The sequence below is a fragment of the Rhamphochromis longiceps genome, linkage group LG7, assembly GCF_057381845.1.
Source record: "Rhamphochromis longiceps isolate RC_006_pf linkage group LG7, R_longiceps_female_GT1.1, whole genome shotgun sequence".
Lineage (NCBI taxonomy): Eukaryota > Metazoa > Chordata > Actinopteri > Cichliformes > Cichlidae > Rhamphochromis > Rhamphochromis longiceps.
Window position 1 is genome coordinate 11,439,679 of NC_140563.1, and position 20,369 is coordinate 11,460,047.

General features: G+C 39.1%; 1 protein-coding gene across 3 annotated transcripts in view; it reads left to right on the top strand.

Moving 5' to 3' along the window:
* The window catches only part of LOC146664835 (uncharacterized), a 48,519-nt gene that overhangs the window by 25,760 nt on the left and 2,390 nt on the right, over positions 1–20,369 (top strand). Inside the window, exon 1 of one of the 3 annotated variants that reach the window (XM_085411064.1) lies at positions 20,078–20,225. The exons of the other annotated variants lie outside the window; for them this stretch is intronic. The gene's annotated coding sequence lies outside the window, so the exon portion shown is untranslated. Of the gene's footprint in view, positions 1–20,077; positions 20,226–20,369 lie in introns of those variants that run through there. 3 annotated transcript variants of the gene reach the window in all.

Consider the following 20,369-nt stretch of genomic DNA (forward strand, 5'->3'; position numbering starts at 1 on the left):
ATTGTGTGGGTGAATATGTGTACTTGTGGCAGGCTTTAAGTGCATTAGACTTGTGCTGATTACACAGCTTCCATATTGTGGTTTGTAAAGACTTTGGAAAAGCCTTTTGGGGTAACCACACTTCCAGATGAGGCTAATCTGTTTGTGGTTGGTACAGAGTGATAAGTGAGCAAAGTTTGTTTTTAAGCCTTTTTCTCCCCCACTTATAACTCAGAATAAGCCTCAAACTCAAAATTAAAATATTAAAGCCGAACTAAGTAAACATTCACATTTAAGTCCGTGCAATTAAAACATCTTTTCAATTGTTATTTCATTCTCATTTAATTTTAATGCTCTTCCCTAGGTGAGAATGAGAGTACCAACATATAATTTCCTCATAGTGTCAAAAGTGTTTGCGCTCCCAGATGTCGCCAAGATTTGGCTCCACCAGGCTCGGAGATGTAGCCAGAGAGAGTTCGCTTTTACAACCCCTGTCACAGTCCACAAAACACTGTGTCACTCAAGCACAGCCTGTGTGGCAACTCTGGCATTAATGGAGACGTTGACATCTTCCGACAGAGTGTTTATCTAATACTAATGCTAAGCAACCAGAGCCAGTCACCCCCACACGGAGCCATCCAACCCTGCTGCAGTTCTCAGCGTCTGGCAATCACACTAGTTTTCCCATTCATCCCTCAAGACTCTTTGAATTCATAACAATGATGTTGCTGCTCCTCTGTGTCATGTTTTCTTTTTCTTTTTTTTCTTTTTTATCTTTAGCCAGATATCTTACCATCACCCACTAGGCAGCCTGACTGCATCACGGGTGCTTAAAGCAAATATCTGATATTACAGAAAACATTACCTGTGAATGCTGGCTTGAATCTCCAGCTCAGGGCCTCCAACTAAAGTTGTTTACATATTTCTGCTGCGGTGTTATTCTCGGCCGTTTTTCTCTTCACCAGCCCCCTCACACATGCAGACTCTCACAAAGGCAGATTCAAAGTCGTGTTAGCAATAAACATAAAATCTGCAAATTGTATCGACACTTCACGAAGGCATATTTAAGGAATATAGTTTTACTTGGAATTCATTCATACACTTCATTATATACTGTAGTGCATGCTGCATATCGTACGTTCTGTTAAAAACAAGGAAAACTAAAGTTCTTAAGAAAATGTGAGCTGAAATAGTACATAACAGCAAGCAGTAGGTGTTTTGAGACACACGTACTGTGCAGTATACACTGCACAAAAGGCCACACAAATTCCTATATGTTACTATATGTATCAGAGTCTGATGATGGGTTCATGAAGTGTATGGAGCTATCTTTAGAGGATTGATTTCCCATACTGCCACGCAGTTGGCTGCATTTATATTCCATGCCTGTGGCTCCGTGACCCCTGGTTCTCCTTTGATGTGGCAGGGAGAAGCATAAACCTGGATGAGGCAGAGAGAAAGAAGGCTGAGGGATAGCAATAGGTGAAGCAGTGTACAATAGGAGGGAGGGATAGAGATTTTTCTTGAGGTGCAGGTTTCTTGGAGGGCTGGGTGGAAGGAAGGAGGGAGTGTAAAAAGACCGGTATGAGTTTGCAGAGAGCCATGCGAACCAATGAAGCCATCATCTGACAGATCTGTGAGAGTTTGCACTAAGGGCAGGTTGGTGGTGGGTGGGCAGAAAGGAAGCTGGGCTGAGGGAATGGGATCGGTGAATGGTAGGGGGTTGGGAGAGGGCATGACAGTGGCGTGAGCTGATAGAGACGTCAGCGCTGCTTCAGTAATCTCAAGACGGCTGGCCGCAGCGAGGGGCCATCGAGGGGCCCACGAGAGCAGAGTCATGATAGAGTAGACCACCCCGACAACACTAGCAGGGGGCCCGGCAGTATGGACAAATCAAAGCAGGAAGAAGTAATTTTTGAGAAATTACAGAAATCTCCATGGAAATTAGCATGAAACACTTTCTAATCTCTTGCTTTTCACCATGGACGATAGGGGTCAGTGCCTCAAGTTCTCCAGCCCTTGCTTTCTCTTTTTCCCTCGCCCCATCCCTAATTTCATTATTCCCTCTTGATTTTTTTCTCTCTGTCTCCTGCTTTTTATGTATACTCATTTTACAGCCTGACACTCAGAAATAGCCCCTCCCTCCGCTCATATTCTTCAACCATTCATTTGCTTGAACCCTTTTCATTGACCACAATTAAACGTTTAGATTTCAAAAGCAAATCAAGGGAAAGCCAAGCCATGCCCTCAGAGTGACACAGGATCAAGCTGTTGGGCGCTTTGGAGTCTCAGATGGGGTGAATCCCCCAAGATGTGTCCTCTGCACCCTTCCTTTCGTTCTTGTGGTGTCTGTCAGAGCTCAGAACACTGTTCAAATGAATGGGCGGAGTGAGGCACCCTTGGTTGTGACCATGTGGTTATTGGTAATCAACAGCATTTACAGCAATACAATGAGTCCCTAAGCCATAATTCTTCTCATCACAATTGCGCTCGATTTCAATAATACAAGACAAAACGCACGTTAAGAAAATGGCTGCGGAGCCGTATTGTAGACGTGCATACCCGATTTTCAAATTGTTCTGCAGTTTGTTTGGGTCCTTTCATACTTTTGCTGGCGTTAAATTAGTTTTGGTTTGATTTGCATTGAGCCTTTGCATTACAAATTGGTGCGTGTGAGTTTTCACAAGAGCATAGCAACACCTTATTTTCATGTTTGAATACAATGCAAAGACGACCGCAGTGTAACTGACTTAGGAGAATATATTAATTATTATATTGTAATTATTATTGTTTAGGAACATGTATTATTATGCTTATTTCTATTTTCTTGTTAAATATTGGAGCGCAGAGTGTCATGACTATGGTCACGTCCATGATTTATTCTTTGTTGTTGTGCTTTGTAAATTGTTCTGTGTTCATTTCAAGGACAGAATATAACATTTACTTAGGGAACATAAAATGGGAAAATCCTATTTTGATAGGACAAAAAAATATTAAGAAGGCAATATAGACACATCTATGTCATTTGAAAGGTGAAAGAGTTTTTCGATTAATTGCTGGATGATAAATTTGAAAGATTTTGCTTTTTGGCAAAAATAATTAGTTTGTTTAAGAGCAATTCAAGGCATATCTAAAAGAGATAAAAGAGACTAGTGCAGATAAGGGAAAAAGTGCCATCTTCCTTTACTGTTATATGAAAATATAGAAGCAATTATGCAAATAATTGCATTCACTTACCATAATTACTATTTTTTAATTCAATTAAGTAATTTTATGCACTTTTCTTGGGAATTCTTGTTTTTATGAAAAATAAATTCTTTTGGTTCATAGTCATGTTTAATAATTCCATCTTGTCACTGTCATCCTGACATGTTGGTAAACGATTTCCCCAATCTCACAATATGAAATTACTTCCACACATCTCCCCTTTATTAAATAAAGATGCATGCAAATTGACAAATAAGTACATCAGGCAAAATAGAAATAATGAGCATTAGGGCTCAAAGTAAAATAAGGGCATTTGATTTGCATTACACTGTACGCTGATTCATGAGGAGTAGCTGCAGTGTAACTTTGGTGAAGACTTAATTAGAGTGCTTGCTGAGTTGGACATTGCAATGACAAGTGGTAGAAATGTGTGTAAGATATAGAAACCTTTCTAACCTCTAGTTAAACCTTCGCTACTGCTCTAACAGTTTGCCCTCTAATTAAGTTCCAAGTTGGACTGCCTAGTTATTTCTTTAGAACTAGACACAATTTTGCTAATTGCAATTGTAGAAAATGACAGTATTCTCCAAAATCATAATGTATGTTATTGTCCAACATATGTCACAAAGTAGCTGCAAAAATGATCCGCTATGGAAAAGGAGAAAAAAACCTTTTATAAAAGTTTCTAAAATTAGTTTTAATAACAGACTCAGCTGTAGATAAAATGTAGATCAGTTCTGAATCATATTTGTTTGCACAATCAGATGTTAAAATGTTTTGAGCCTTATATGTAATAGTATAAACTTATTTAATAATTAAATGTTGTAGTTGAAATTTTATGTGAAATTACTGCTATTTTTTTCCTGAGTTTTGATAAAAAGAAAAAGAAGATATAAAGCATTTAACCCGGAAAGTACAAACATTTGGCAGGGCCTGAGACACCTGCTCTTAGTTGCAGTTCTAGCGTTAATAGATAGATGGCACTGCATGCAAGGTAGAGCAAAGGGCCAGAGACTTCTCTCAACCACCTTTCAGGGTCTCATTATCCGTCCGAAAATTAACCTGTCAATTTATCAATCAACGCCATCTTGAGTTTTCTGCCTCCTGTTTGGCGACTAGCATTACAACGACGCTGACACACTGATAACCAGGAGCTATGCGTTTGTTAGTGTAGTGAATGAGTGCATTATCACTTAAATGACTGCTATGAATCACAATTGCTGCCTGGCTGTTGATAAGAGGTAAATACACAAGCAATTTGATTTTAAACTATATATCTGTTTATGTATTCTTTTATGTGTCAAGAAAATAATGTCAGGGCCAGATGGACAGTATGTCTGCTTTGTTGCACACTGCTATCTCTAAAAGTCTCACACAATCAATCTAAGGCGAGGTTGTACTGTTGACACTGAATTTTCCAGTTTACAACCGTTGCCACCACGCTGAAAAGGCAGATGTTTACACTAAATGACAAGCTTAAATTTAATTTGCAGGAATTGCAGAAAGGAATACCAAATTAAATTTTAGATTTAGAGAATCCTAATTGATCTGTGATATCAATATAATAATAATAATATTAATAATAATAATAACAGTTAAAAAAAATTCAATAATCCTAAAAGATCTTAGAATTTATTAGTCATCTTGGACACTTCTATTTTATTTAATATTAGGAGTAAAACACTGTTAGATATTGTATTTGTATTTACATATATTTTAAACAGTACCGCAAGCTATTATTTACATCGTTATTATGCATCAAAATTGTAATTTAACAATATTTCAAGGGCATTGTACACATAGCCTAATTCTTCTCTATTGACTTTGGAGTTAATGTTACATCTGCTCTTAGAAATATCTAAAAGGAAAGCGGATTGAAATATGTGTTTGCACGCTCAGCATGCTACACAGTTATAATAAGAACTGGGACATGTCTTTATCTCTGAATGGGTTTTAATGTGATAAGCTAAACTAGACCCTCAAAAATCCCTACCACGTGCAACTGCGGGTGGGGGACCTCAGTTGCTTCGCTTCATTCTTCTTCTTCGCTGCTCTCAGGTCATTAGCCGCTACATGACTGGATCGCCCGAAAATGGAAGGACATGAACAGAACCAGACAGGGGTTGTGAATAGCGGGAGGGACGTTTCTTTTTCCAATTGTTGTTATTTGCAAATGGCCTTATTGTGCAGAGGTGTTAGAGAGGTGGGGGCGCTAGTGAGGAAAAACAGAGGAGAGTATTTTAAAATGCTGACAAAAAGACGACAGAAAAAAGAACACAACATCTGGTAATTTGTTTCAGCAAGCTTAGCCTAATGATGTAAGCAGATTACTTTCCAAGAGAGTGGAAAACGGGGCATAGAGGGTTTTTTTTTCCGGTTCCCTTTTTTTCTCGTGCCCCTTTATAGGTCTGCCCCATTAAAGGCTGAGGCAGAAGCCACCCCTGTACCATCCAGTTTGTTCACATTGGTGACTCTATATATGCTATTTGCTGCCATTTGATAATTCACATACGCAAGAAGTGGATTTTGACCAGATCAGAAAATTGCTTGGCACCCAGTAGGAGCTCGGGTTTGTTTTGAAGTCTTTTTTTTATTGCCTTGAAAGGGGAAACTCCCTGACTATTGGAGGTGGGATGTAAGCCACGCGATGCTGTGGGTGCTCTGGGCCTGATTTGCTCCTTCTCCACAGAGAGCAGAGATCAGTGGTATGCCCAGATTGAAAGGGAGGGCAGGAACCTGGCGTGATGAAGGACACTGGCTTCCAGTCAATGTGTGGAGGAGACTGGAGGATGAAACACACCATTAAGACCAATTTAGAGTGTTGCTCTAAATTTCAGCAGGACTGATCGATCCTGACAGGAGGGCATCGTACTGCCTGCCAGATCACTTAAACCACTGCCCCTTGTCTCACGTTGCTTAATGTCATGTCATTGGCTATCATTCCCAGTCGAACACTGAGCTTCTGGATTTCGTTTCAATTACTACTTGTAGGATTACCTTTTATTTTTACACATCAGTAATCAATGAGGATTTTGATAATGTCATAATGCAATTTCAGCATTGCATTCTGCTCTCTTTTTTTCCTCTATTCTTAATCCAAAGTGAATTCCTCTGAGGCTAGCTGTCCTGTTGGTTTATTGATTTTCCTACCTTGCTCTGTGAGCATTGGACAGATACTCGAGAGCCGTGTAAGAAAAGAGACTATACCTTACTTAAGGGTTTAGCCATCACGCAACGCAGGCAGTTTGCATGATAATAACAATAGCTGAAAATGAAGCAGAGTACTTTTTTCAATGCAGATCAGAGTGCTTCAGAGAATCAAATAAGACATATAACCTAAAATGACACACACACACAAAAAACACACACACACAGAAATTCTACATTTTAGTAGCAAGAGAAGAATAAAAGCTTGAAATGTTAACTACAAATGACATGACGTAAATATAATGAAATATAAATTAAGAAAGAAAAAGCAGCACAATAAATAAATGGCATTTATTAAGCCTTCATTAATAACGCTAGTGCTTTTTGCAGTGTATAAAGAAATATTTTCTCCTCTATAGGAGCTCTGTATTGTTGTTATTATTGCAGTGCAACTATCTGTCAGTGCTGTGCTGACATTTTATATGCCATCTATTTATTAGTCGGGCTGTTCATTGAGGCAGCTCAGGTTAAGTATCTTGCTCAGTGTCTGACTGGAGATATTGAACCTGTAGCCCTCTTGTCCCAAGTTCAGTTCCCTAACCACAACCAGTTTGCCCCTTTGAAGGATGAGGTCTCAGGAAGAGTGGTGCTATGTATACCACACAGACAGTGATCTATTCTGTGTCTGATATCATGTTGCTCCATGTCACTGACTGATGTTACCTCCATCCCCCCACCCCACCCCACCCCACCCTTGATGATTAGATCCATGACTGTGCCTACTGTCCTCTTATAAAATCAGCCTGTTTCTTTTAACCCACAAGATGCCAAATCCTTTGTCAGAGGGAAAAGGGTGAGCAAGTGAATGAGCGAGGAGAAAGGGGGAAACGTGAAGTTATTTTAAAGGATGTTATTGCTTCAGTCTTTCCGTCCTTGACAAATGTTCTTCATCTGAGCTGGTGACATGTCCCACTGTATAAGTGGGTTATGAGCTAGAATGTAAGTTATGTAAGTCACAATGCTTTGAGACATCTGCTAAGCACATTCATATGTAATGAAACATAATGTAATAAAAATAATGGCAGGAGCATAGAAGATTTATTTCCCATTATAGGCATCCTTGCTATGCTTTATTGCAAGCTTCCAAGAGACAACACAGGGATTTCTTTTATGGAAAGCTGGTCTGCACACACTCACTGTAAAACTTCAAAAAAAAACCCCACCATCATGTCTTTTTTTGACATGGCCTAAAGTTTGCATCTGCACATGCAATACAGTGATAATGTCCACATGGCAACATAGAGCGTCACAAATGTTGGATATTGAACCTTATAACAGCTATAAGAAGTAAGTAACACAAGTCAAATATCATTTTAACAAAACTGCACAAATATTCAGATGCTGAGCCTGAATTTCAGTTTGGTCCATGATGAGGGAGGTGAACTAGTAACTCAGTGTACCTTTAATGATTTGCCTGGTGCGGATCTTCGGGGGCTGTCTATGCCACCAGCTGAGGCGTTAATACAAATATAGCAGATAATTTGTGAGCTAACCTGTTTTTAAGTGGCTTTCTCCAAAAGTGTGACTGGCAGGTGGGGAAACATGGAAGAAGTAATTAGATATTTGCTGGTGCTGAACCATCCTGAGAATTCAGAATTTTCAGATGATACAACTTTCATGTCAAAAGATTTTGACAGTGGAGTAGTTTTATTGTCGTTCATTCATTTATTGAGCATCTTTTCATCGATCGGTCTGTTACAGTTGTTATTTTTTTAAATAAAATACAAGTCATTCTACACAAAGAAGATCTTGTTAAATAATCTCATTAACTTTAGCTGTTTTCTTCTAAAAAAGAAATAGTAGGGCAATTGATAAAGTCTTAGCTCCACCTTCGCCGCCTCTCCATTTTGTAATCACAGGCAGTTTGGCAGCACAACGTAATTAGTTTGCACGCCAGATTTCCCATGAGCCCGAACCCAGCTAAAAGCCAATCCCTTCCTCATCAGCAGCCCAGAGACTAAACACCTACTTTATCTGGTTCCCCCAAGGCTGTCCATCCATGGGGAGTCAGGGTGCCCTCAAAAACATTTCCACTGAGGGCTCCAATGCCTCAGGCTGATATGGGTGAAACTTCAGATGGCAGATGGCACAGGGAAGGAAGAAGACTATATTTTTAAGTTAGAACTGCCAAACAAAAGTGGAACATCATATATCCTAGAGCTTTGTGTCCCAGGGCTGGGATTAAAGCATGAAATATATGTTTAGAGAAGCCACAAATGTCTTCGTTTCAACTGGAACTTTAAATGATCAAAGTGCCTGATGTGTAGAGGCATGCTGCAGGGTGTTTTATTTATTTATTTATTTTACATTTTCACCAGTTGACAGTAAGAGAACGTTTCACAGTTGGGTCAAATGTCATTATTGATTAACGGGTGAGCTAAAGTTGGAGCTATTGGTTGTATGTGCAGTGCTTTATATTATATGTACGTCAGTATCACAGCATAATGTCTGCATAGTCTAACAGTCTTTGTAACAGAGTTTGGAAGGACGGACTCATGAAGGCCAGTCTTTTTTCTTTTTCTTCTAGTTTACTCTTTTCATTGTAAGTATTTGTAGATATGCATACATCTGAATTACCTCTGCCAGTCAACAAGAAGTGATCGGGTAGTTTTTAATACCACTAGGCCCATCTGGGAGAAGGACCCTTTTCATTCGACATACTTGGCTGCCTGTCGCCTCACCATAATGGGCACACTGAACGAGCTCTGAAGCAATAGCCAATTAAATGCCTTGAAGGGGATGCCTCGAGGCCCTGCATGAAAGGCTTCAGGTGTGAAATGCTTGTTTTTCAAGAGTGCTGCAAATGTTGGCTGCTTTCAAGTTTGCTATTGCCCTGCTGGCTTCCCCTTCCAGCCCACCCCAGCAGCCCTTCTCATGTGGAGGAGGGTAGAGGGTAGAGGTGATGGGCAAGAGAAGACCACTTAAGTACAATTTTCTATTCAGCGTTCCAAACCTGTGCACTCTCATGTTTTTCACCACTGCCTCGTAACAGCGAACAGAGTTTCAGGTGATGCAGACAATAGCTTTTTAGCGCACAATGGAGAGAAGAGGAGAAGCTGAAGGGCAGACGGGGGGGGGGGAGATATGGAAGAGACAGAAAGTCTGCGCATGAATCCAAACTAAAGGCGACAGTGGTTGGGTGATGGCGGGGTTGGATGGGAGGGGGCTTAAAAGGAGATGGATTGTTTGCTAATTGTGGTCATTTCTGACCAGAACACGATGGTTCAATGACTACTTTAATGCGTTATTGAATACAACAGAAACTTGAAATGTAATTGCGAGAGAAGCTTCTGTTTTAGAAATTTGTTTTCAGCTCTTCCACTGGAGGGAAGAATGTTCATTCACAGCTCAAGTGTAAGAATAGACTGCCTTGTCTCCGTGCAATAAACTGTTGTTAGCGCCATCATTTACATCTGAAGTGTTACAATCAGCATGAATTGAAGTATTTACCCAAACAGTTATATTTCTAGTGTCAGTTCTCCCAACACAGAAAAAAAAACCCCCATCTTAGATCATTTAGGAGGCACATTAAAGGATGCCCAAAGGCACTAAGAGGGAATAAATCCAGGGGATATTAATCTTATTAGGATCATACATCACCATGGTGTCAGGTGAGGAGACAAATGAATGGGCGCCTGTTTATCTAAGCTAAGCTATGTGGTTTACCTAGCCATTGCTCAGGACACATATTGCCACTAATAAATTGGTTAAGTCTGAACAGAATGATTGTAAGGAAGTTAAGGGACTGGCTTGTTTGAGCTCTTGCCACTATAGGCAGCCATTCTCACATCCCCCTTTTTATCTGTCCAGATTGGGAGTGCCCTTTCGATAAGATGAAGAGAGGAGAAATCAGAATAAATGGAGTCCATTAAAAACCTAATGCATCAACTGCTTGATGAAGTGATTAATACACAGGCTGGGATTGTGATTGATTAAAGCATTTAATCAAACAGTTAAAAAAGCACAATTGGCAGTAGTGCATAAATGTTTTGGATTGCTTGAATGTATAAAGCACTGCATAACATTTTTTTTCCTCTCGAAAATTGCAAAGATCTGTAACATTTAAATGAGTTATTTTGGAGGGTAAAAAGAAGCATTTCTACATAAATCACAAATCAGAGCACGAGCATGCTCGGATTTGTGAGAAATGTGGCTTGCTCAAATTGTGACACAATTATCCCCCATTAAAAAAAGAGCAGTGATTGACTTAAGTGGTAACACGAACTCATTAAAGATCTTTTAAATATCCCCGAGTACACTTGCAGGAGGCTTCCACTTAGTAATCGATGACTAAAATCACTTGCAAATTCTAAGCTGGTGGATGAGTGGGCAGTGACAGGCTGGTAGCAACATTCGTGAGACTTAAATGTCATTCAAATTCACTAATGCAAAGGGAAATACATAGAGCAGATTGACACATCAAGCTCTGTAAAGTTCAAGCTTGATGTATAGCACATCGAGACAGGAAATTACAGATGTTGTAATTATCAGCAATGAGTGACCTCATGTGCTAAATGGTGTTGGGTTAAAGTACTTCTTCTGTGCTTTTAAGATGTGTACCACAAGGAAAGATTGGCATGTATCTGCAAATGGCATGCTTTTATTAAAATTAAATGGCGAAAATTGTGAGAAAGTAATGTTAAGAATAATTTCCAGTCAGAATAAATGTAGCTTTTCATTCACCTTCATGAGAAAGAGAGTTGAGAAGAGGGCACGTTTATTCTGCTAATAGTTTTCTTGCTTGGAAATAATCAGTCACGTTTATTGTGTATAAAAAAAATGCACTGTTGCTGACCAAAGGTAGCACTGCTCCAAATTCAAACGGAGATAAATGCAACTGTTGTATAACACTTTGCTTATTTATAGACCTCAAACCTGCGTGTACTAAGCTTCATGTGGCTTGCTGATGTTCATGGAGCTTTTTCTGTAATGGCCTACAGCAATGTGAAAGAGGTAAACCACCAGAGTTGACTATAAGATGTATGGCGAGGCTATATTATAGAGATATCCTTGAATCAAATAGCGCTTCTAAATTATGCAGCCAGTTTTCTGGATTTGAACCTAACTGACAGTGTTTTATAAAAACATAGGAATAAAAAAATGAGTCATGGAAAGGTACTGAAAGGAACTAAATACTGTACTTTTTTACTACACTAGATTTATGTTATAACTGTAGGTCCAGGGTACTTTCTGGATTTTCTAAATCCAAAATGTCAGATCCATACTGTGCTGTATAAAGTAGTTAACCCTTTCATGCATGAATTATGACAACCTCAATCCAGATTTTTTTCTAAAGTATTTTTATTCATCTTTAGGCATGAAAAAAAAAATTGAACTTCATTTTTTAAACTTTACTCTACTTTTCAAAGAGTTTTTTTACATGTCCCTGCCGGCAGGGTATGGAGTGACACTTCAGTGCCCAATGTAGTGGTTTATGTGCAAGTATACCATCAACACTGAGACAAATACATGAAAACAACCTTTGAATAGCTATCCACTGTAGTGACCACTACGTGTGAAAGGGTTAAAATATCTTCATGTCAACCATCCCATCAGAAATATTAAGCAGATATGATCTTTCATTAAACAAAACCCCAAAACAAAAAAAACAAACAATGTTTCTATAGTGTGCACCTGTTCCTAACTTTCAAGTACCCATTTGAGTGCAATATCTTTTAGTTTTGTCATATTGCTGTTAACAATGTGGACCTGAATATTTCAAGGTTTTTTAGCTCTTTTCTGTTTAACCAGACATTTCTGTGTGACAGTGCCCCTTCTGCCAGTGGGCATTTTGAAATCCGTGGACTTCTAAAGGACCACCATCTTTGATCCTGCGTTCCCTTGTCCCTATAAAGACATTTCCAAAGACACACATCCCAGAAACAGAAATGCAAATAACAAACATACATTACAATGTTCTGTGCTGTTTTTTTCTACGTATGTCTTTATCGTTTATCCTGAAGTGGATGGACACATCATTGATAGAGTTGTTTAACTAATAAAGACTAATTTGTATTTCTAGAGTAATAATCGTGTGACACTCAGTCGAAATTACCAGATTCAGTGCATGCTATTTAATCTGAAGTCTCCTAGAAATGAATAGAAGTCATATGAATGACACATGAATGACTTGTTAATTATGCAAATAGAGTGCTGCAGGAACCTGGTAAGTTGCAGGAACTCTGTCATCTAAAAGGGTATGGTGAGCGTGATAATGTAGCGGCTTGGCACGGCTCTCTTGATGTAATGACAGGTCAATTTGACTGGCTTTATGCTTTGCTCCCTGCCTCTTTTCTGTAGACGTGGTTAGGTTTCCCTGCCACTTCCCCCACCCCCTTTTCTCGTGTCCCTTGGACTTTGATTTCTCCTTTGTTCCGCTGGCTCCTCTACTGACACTTCCCAAGAATAAGAGATGCCACACAACCATGACCCTTTCACACCGCACCGATGACCTCTGTCTCTTCCATGCATGACCCCTCACCTAGAAGCTGACAACTTGATTAATTGAAGAATGTTATGATTTATGAGTATCTTCACAGCATGATTAACAAGACAACAGGTGGCAAAACTAAACAGCTAGCAAGAACATTTCTTAAAGGCGAGAAAACAATGGAGGATTATATTTAGAAACTATGTTTTGTCCAACAGTGACTGTCAATTTGGTGAAGCCATATATCATTTTGACTTTTTTGTCTACCACTGCAGTTAGGATATTTTCACAGAAAGGTTTCTTTTGTGTCCGTCTTGTCAGCCCAGTCAGACGCGTGAAGATATGTCATATCCTCACAATGTGGTAAATTAAAGTGCTTATTCAGTGCTCTGACTATCAGCCTAGCACATGTTTGATCCAAAGGAAAGTCAAAAACAGAAACCTGAAAATTCACAATCGAATACATACTAGGTTGTTATGTTGTCTTTAAAACAATGACCTCATGGACATACATAGATATCAGTATTGCATCTCTTAATGGCTCCTACACCACAAGATTACAGATGACATTGTGCTAATGCTTGACTCTGCACAGCAAAAAGTGTCATTTACAGAGCAGCATGTAAGCGAGAACAGTGTCATTCGTGACACAGGGCCAAGTCCAATTGTCTACCCAAAGCTTTGCGAGTTAACTCAGCTGACAGCTTCCTAGATAAATCTGTCTTGTAGTCGAGACACTTAACTGCGTAATGGAAGTTGGTGGTCCAACTCAGGTGACAAAAGGGATAGGGGTGTTGAAGAGGTCATATGAGACCTTCTCATTGACTAAGTCAGTCACAGAGAAGGACTATAGAGTAGGATAGCAGTCTCTTGACATAGTGTCACCAGCAGACTGTCCAGCTGAGCAAAAGCTCATGGTAAGATATGGCCTTTTGTGTTGACATGGATTTCTTCTGACCTTAGCTTCAGGCTGTGACAACTGATGGATGATTGATGGTACTGTTTCAGCTGTGTTGGGAGAAAAGCAAGGAACCTCTTAGAAAGCATTACTTTGACCCAGTGTGACCTGGCTTTAACTTAACTTGGACAACAAAAGACAGTCAGCGGCATCTTTTACACTTTTGTCCCCAATGAAATTTCTGCTCCTGATAATTGTTAAGAAACTTCTTTGTTCCCATTAGGATCAAAGACAACTGTGAAAAAAAGTGTGGCTTTTACACTTCTATGTGCGGTTTTCTCATTTTAGTCTTCTAATATATTCTGTCAAAACCATCACAAGCTGTGAAAGCATATAGTAAGGCTCGGATAAATTTTCGCACTATAATGGCAGAACGACTGAGCAACAGCCTGCGCAACTCTGTGTAAAAAAAATGTTGGGGTGTTGTGTTTACAAAGAGTTGCCGTCACTGAAAAATTAATTATCTGAGAGTCAGCAAAGGTTAATTTTGGTCAGACACCTTTCGATCCAGAGGAGCTGATCCCAGCAGTGCTGGTCATTGCACTCGTGCCTAGCCTAGGTGACACATGCACTGACCTGTGACATGGGCAGTGACAGCAGAGTAAAGTGCGCTGCGCTCCCCTGCCTCACTGTACTTGGAGAGCTTAGAGGGCTCCCAGCTGAGAGGAGCAGGTTAAAGCACAGTGCTACCCTCGTGTCATCAGCCCAGCCGTGATCAGTAGTTTCGTCCTCGACTCTCCGGTCCAGCCACCCACCTCTGTTGTCTCCTAGAGATAGTACTGCCCACCGCTGGTTGCCCCATATGTTTGGGCTGCACACAAGGTGGTTTCTCGGATACTGTGGTTGCTAATTATAAATTTAATTTGCATTTTAATTAGAATGGTGGAAAATTAAAGCCTGCCAGCTGGAGAATTACAAAATGCTTTTCCCTCCCTCCTTTTTTTCTCTCCCAGTTTAGACTGAGCATGACTCTGTCCTGTACTCATTTGTATGAGCACAGCAGTGGCACCAGTACCTTCCTAGTGTGGGACATGCAAGTGATTTTGTATACTAACTTTCTATATGTGTGGTGAAAACAGGCATATTGTTTACGAAATAATTCATGTCTTCTTTGACACCTCACATAATAAAGTTAGGCATAATAAAATCACAGATTTATTTATCATTCTAAGAACTTATTGAATATCTTCTTCTCTGGCAGTTTGATTGATAAAAGAAATGCTTCTCATGGTGCTCAGTTGATACACTTTCCACTTGTTGGAGAAGTAAGTGATCTGCATGTGTGGGCTGGTAATATCATTCAGTTTCGGTCATTATTTTCCAATCTCCATAATTCGTCCCTTTCCCTGTGTTGTTCCCCCATGGTCATACTCATTCCCTCTCCCTCCTCCCACGGGCGTCCTTGCTCAATAATTGTCATTAATTGATTGACAGCTCTGATAGACCCAACTAACCCCAGTTCTGCTCTCATGTCTATGTTTTAAATGAGAGCTTGTACATCCAGTGACCTTGTCTGCCCATCAGCTCTCAGCAAATGTGAAGCCAATCCAGAGGGTGTCTCACCTTAGCAAACTAGACCATCCTGAATGATTGTAATTGGTTTCTCAATCCATCTTTGATTCTTCTGCATTGTGCATTGGTAAAAGTTTTATTGAAACTCTCATCATATTGCCAGCTATACTGCCCCCTCCTTTAATTTATGACAGATTTGACCATTTTGTAAATTCTCTTGTGGAAAGGCTTTTTACATATTTCCGTTTGTTATTTATTGTGATATTTAGCTTTGCAAAACAAAGGCTAGCATTTTCGATGAACATTAACAGTTTTCCTAGAGAGAGCTCCACCTTTTTTATGACAGCTGAGCCTCTGTTAATATAGGCTTTATAATTTCGTTCTCTACAATAATCCATGCATGTACTATATCCTAGGCACATGTAATGTCTGACATTCTTCCAGGTTGTTTTGGTTTGGGAGGCTGCCAGCTCCAGTTTTGCACCTCTTTGCAGGCCCAGTTTGATGTGGTGTGAATAACATTCAGACATACACACACGCCCTCATTAGCATTCATTCGAGGAAGCAATGCAGGACACCCTCTCTGCTCTGAGGGTGGCATTTGGCAAGGGCCAAATACACCTGGCAAAAAGTCTCCATCTTTTCCTAGCCCATCATGCTCATTACATTTATTTTTTCCATCACGCACACAAAAACAGTCTTTGTTTTACCCAAAACACATTTTCCAAAAATTGCACACTTGTAATAATCACAAATTATTTTTTGTACCAAAATAAGAAATCATTGCAAGTCAGTACTGTCAAATTACATTTAAATGCAGTAGACAATACGTTCTAAAATATATTTATAATGTGAAATAATGCGTTGTAAAGCTGCCTTAGACTAATGATTACAATTTTAAAAAGAAAGCAGTCCAGTTCACATCCATGCCCTAGAGGGAGCTTCAGTAGCCATGTGAAAAAGGCCTGGCAAGACGATCCACCACATTCTCCAGATCTAAATGTGTACTACTCTGTTTAACAATCCCACCATCTCTTTATGTAAGACACATCCCGTGTGCTCCTTGATCTTTAATATTATTGTTCTAGATGCCATTGATGGCAAAGCTCCATCCAAGCTTCAATCTTGGCATCACTGTATAAGGTGATAGAAACTATTTCTTTGTTTTGCCCTGGTTAGCCCACAGAAATAAAGTTTGTGGAAAGTCAGTCAACATTTGAAAGACTGCATGACAATTTTTTTTTTTTTCCTATTCCCAACTCATCTGTTCAATAATATTCCTTTAGCTGAAAAATATCTTGGCAACTGGCTTTTGAAGACTCCTTTTAGGTTTATCTTTGTGAATTGTCAAATATTTGAGTGTATGAAGTGGTGTGATGAGGTGCAGAGACAGATATTTGAAGGGATTTTAACTCATTTGAGCAATTACATGCTTAACTGGCCCAAGATAATCTGTCATCCAAAGCTTCTGTCTCGGGCTCTCCCTCTCTTTTCCGATCCTCCACTCTCTCATACCCTCCTACGTGGCACAAGAGAAGCTCAGAATAGTAGGATTTAGAGCACAAAAGCTTACCCTGAATGGAATGAAGGCCTTGGAGAAATTAATTGCTTCTAACAAACAGCATGACTGCTAGCATGTTTTGTGTCCCATTCTTATCAGCCTCAGAGGTAGAGGGGTGGGCGATAGGTCTGGAAAGGATGAACCTAAAAATGAGGGAGGAAGCTTACAGGAGTATGCGCTTAGTGTTTGCTTACTTTACTTACTTTTATTTAATGCTGTCCATGAGCTAAGGGAACAAGCATTGGTGTGGTTTATTTAGACTTTATAATGGTCTCAACTGCTGCATCTGAATATAGCCCTTAATTTTTTAATGAAGGAAAAAATAGAAATTTTGACATTTGGAACTTTAGGAAAGCATCTTAATAAATCTACAGCAAATTCAGCTGTCAGTATAGGGACATGAAATGGAAAGAAAAAAATGCTAAGGTGGTGTTTATATGTTATTTTGGCCAGAGAGAGCAATTTTCCCAAAGGGTTTCAATTCATTATACAAGAGACAAATGTTTGGCTTAATGATGTGTGCATAATCCCATAAGGACGTTTATTTCACTTTAAATCTTAAAATAAAGTTTATATCAATATTACTGTATTTCAAAAAACACACATAACCTGCCTGTAAACCGTGTTCCCCCCCCCCATTAATAGAAAAATAGCTGAAACAGTTAATGTACTGTATGAACCTGGAGAACATTCAAGGAAGCATTAGAAAGGGCGGGTGTGGGATTTACTCATGTGAGGGTGTGTGGCATATTTGCCCCAGTTCTGTTCTGTGCTTGCTCCCACTCCCACATGTCACCATTCTGTCTACCACCACCAGTGTGGCATCCATCATCCACCACAGACGCCGCAGCACCCCACAAAAGGAAGCTGTAGCATGCACAAAGACATTAGCATTTTTGCATCTCATTACGGTTATAATTGCATGCCAGTGTAAGCAGCTCGCTCTCCATTATCTTGCGTAATTTTATCAGTGACGTTTGAAATGTGTGTTTAAATGTCAATTATTGACTACAAAAAAGGAGTGACCTTTGTGGAGTCATTGCTTTTTCTCTCTCCTCTATCGCCTGTTAAGCCTTCTCTCTCTCTCTCTCTCTCTCTCTCTCTCTTGCTCCCCCTGCTCTCCGTGGTGTCACCTATTTCTTACATCTTACTCCTGTCCTTGTTTTGCAGGTGACATGTTAACTTTTGCCAACAGTAGGTTGTCACATTGGGCAACAACAGTTGGTTGACATGCGTGATGTTAATATACTCCCTGTCAGGAACTTTTCTGATGATCTCATTAAAACCGCTGTATAATAAAGAAGGCATTTACAACACTGACAAAACACATAATGAGAAAACAGTTATGAACTCATAACACCAATTTTACTTAGCATACTGTATATATGATGGTATCTCAGTAACACAGTGGATCCACACACAATGACATTCTATTATCCAGTCACTGATAATTAAAGTAACCAGCTAAAATAATGGATCTTTAATAACAATTATATAGTTGTCTAATAGTTTGGCATTATGTTTATTATCAATAAAATGTACTTACTTTTTCTCTGTTACAATATCAGAATACAGAATATAATATTGAATCTAAAAGCAGCTAACCCACAAGAGATACTATAGGATATATTAAACAGATATACATATAATATTATTTTAAAATGTAGTGCTACTCTTGAAAAGAAAAAATTAATAGCACTTGAAAGAAGAGATAATGTGTAAAAAACCTTTTAGTGTTTAAAAACCTGTTAAATTATGGTCATATAGAGAATCCCTTCCCCGTAAAAGCTCGTGAAACTAATACCTTTATTATTTATTGGATGGCCTGTCCTGTCATATGTAGCCTTCAGCCTTCAGTTTATTTTCTCAAATTATTATACTTTATAAAATACTTGCTAAAAATCGCCACACTTGATGTTTTGATGACATACTATCAACTTAGGTTCCACTTTTCAGTTCCTCTGTCTCTTAATTTCTTGTCCAACAACATCATCAAGAAAATAATTATTTATATATTTCTGAATAATAAAGGCCTTGATTGTTTAAAGTATTGTTTTCTTTGCATAGCTAATGATGCAAAAATACAGTGCTTCTCTTTCATCTGAAATGTCTTGTATTTCTCCAAAAGCCTTTGAGTGTCACTGGTGTTTCGTTTCCTCCTGTTTAGAACCCTCTTTAATCTCTTCATTATATGAAAGGTCAGGCCTTGTTTTTCACCTTAAAACTGAATAATAAATGAATAGAAGATCCAGCACTCTTCATTATCTAAGACTTCTTATTTGAATTATTTCTGATAAATTAGGATTGATTTTCTTTAGCCGTACAATAACTGCGCCGCACAGTATTGTTATTGCATTGTACACTCAGAAAAATTATGGTTCTTAAATGGTTCTTCAGATGGCTTCATGGTTCTTTAAAGAACCATCATACGTCAAAGAACCTTTTTATTTTGTGGATGGTTCTTCAGCTATTACAAATGGTTCTTTAAAGAACAAAAGGTTCTTCATCCTTAGCAATCTAAGTTTGATGGTGTAAATGGCATAAATATTTATTCACTATAATGAGGCTGTGAATTATACTGTGTGTTTTCTTTGTGTGCATGTGTGTGCGAAGGGGGAGGGCAGGTTACCTGGCAATTACCCTTTAAGAGAAGATGGTAGGAAACTGAATATTCAAATAAAAGTTAGAAATATTTGCTTAAAAATATACTGGTGGCAGGGTGGGGGCCAAAGCCTAAAGACCCTAACCCCCCCTCCCCACACACACACACACACACACCCCTAACCCCACAAACACATTATGAATATGGTGAGTTAACAAACAGTAGACACAATACACACATTCAAATACTTTACTTTAGTTTTAAATTTTAATAAAGCATTACCATTTTCTACTCCAAGGCATTACTTTTGAGATTATTATATATTTTTGAAAATACAGCATAATGATAATACTAATTATTGTAAACTTTACAAACCACCCAGCAGTATGTAAAGTCAAATTATAAGATACAAGTAAATAACAATTGCAGAACAGAATGTCAGTGTAATAAACACACACTTCGTTTTGACAAATCACAACTTAGGTAAATGATCTGAGTAGTTGTTCATCACTGAGCAATTTGTTAATATGTGTTTCGAGCCAAATAAATGACAGGGAGAGAGAGTGACGTCAGAACACGTCATACTATAACCTCCCGGGAGCGGACTTAGGGGGTCAGTCGTTGGGATGCGCATGCGCAGACAGAGTGTGCGAGCGGCGGGCCTTGACCTTTCGGGGAAAAAAACTCACGGACGGTGACAGCGAGGCGGATAACAGTCTTCAGTACCTGCTGGACTTTGAAGCTGTGGATTCTGGGACTGTTAGAAAATGTAAAATATTTCCATTAAAACCTTATTACTGTTTTGTTTTTGTTACTCGTCATTGTAGCTTGCTGTTAATGTTGTGCTAACAGTAGCGATTAGCTAGATACGTTAGCCGTTGAGGTCAGCGCAATTTAGTATCCGGTATACAGA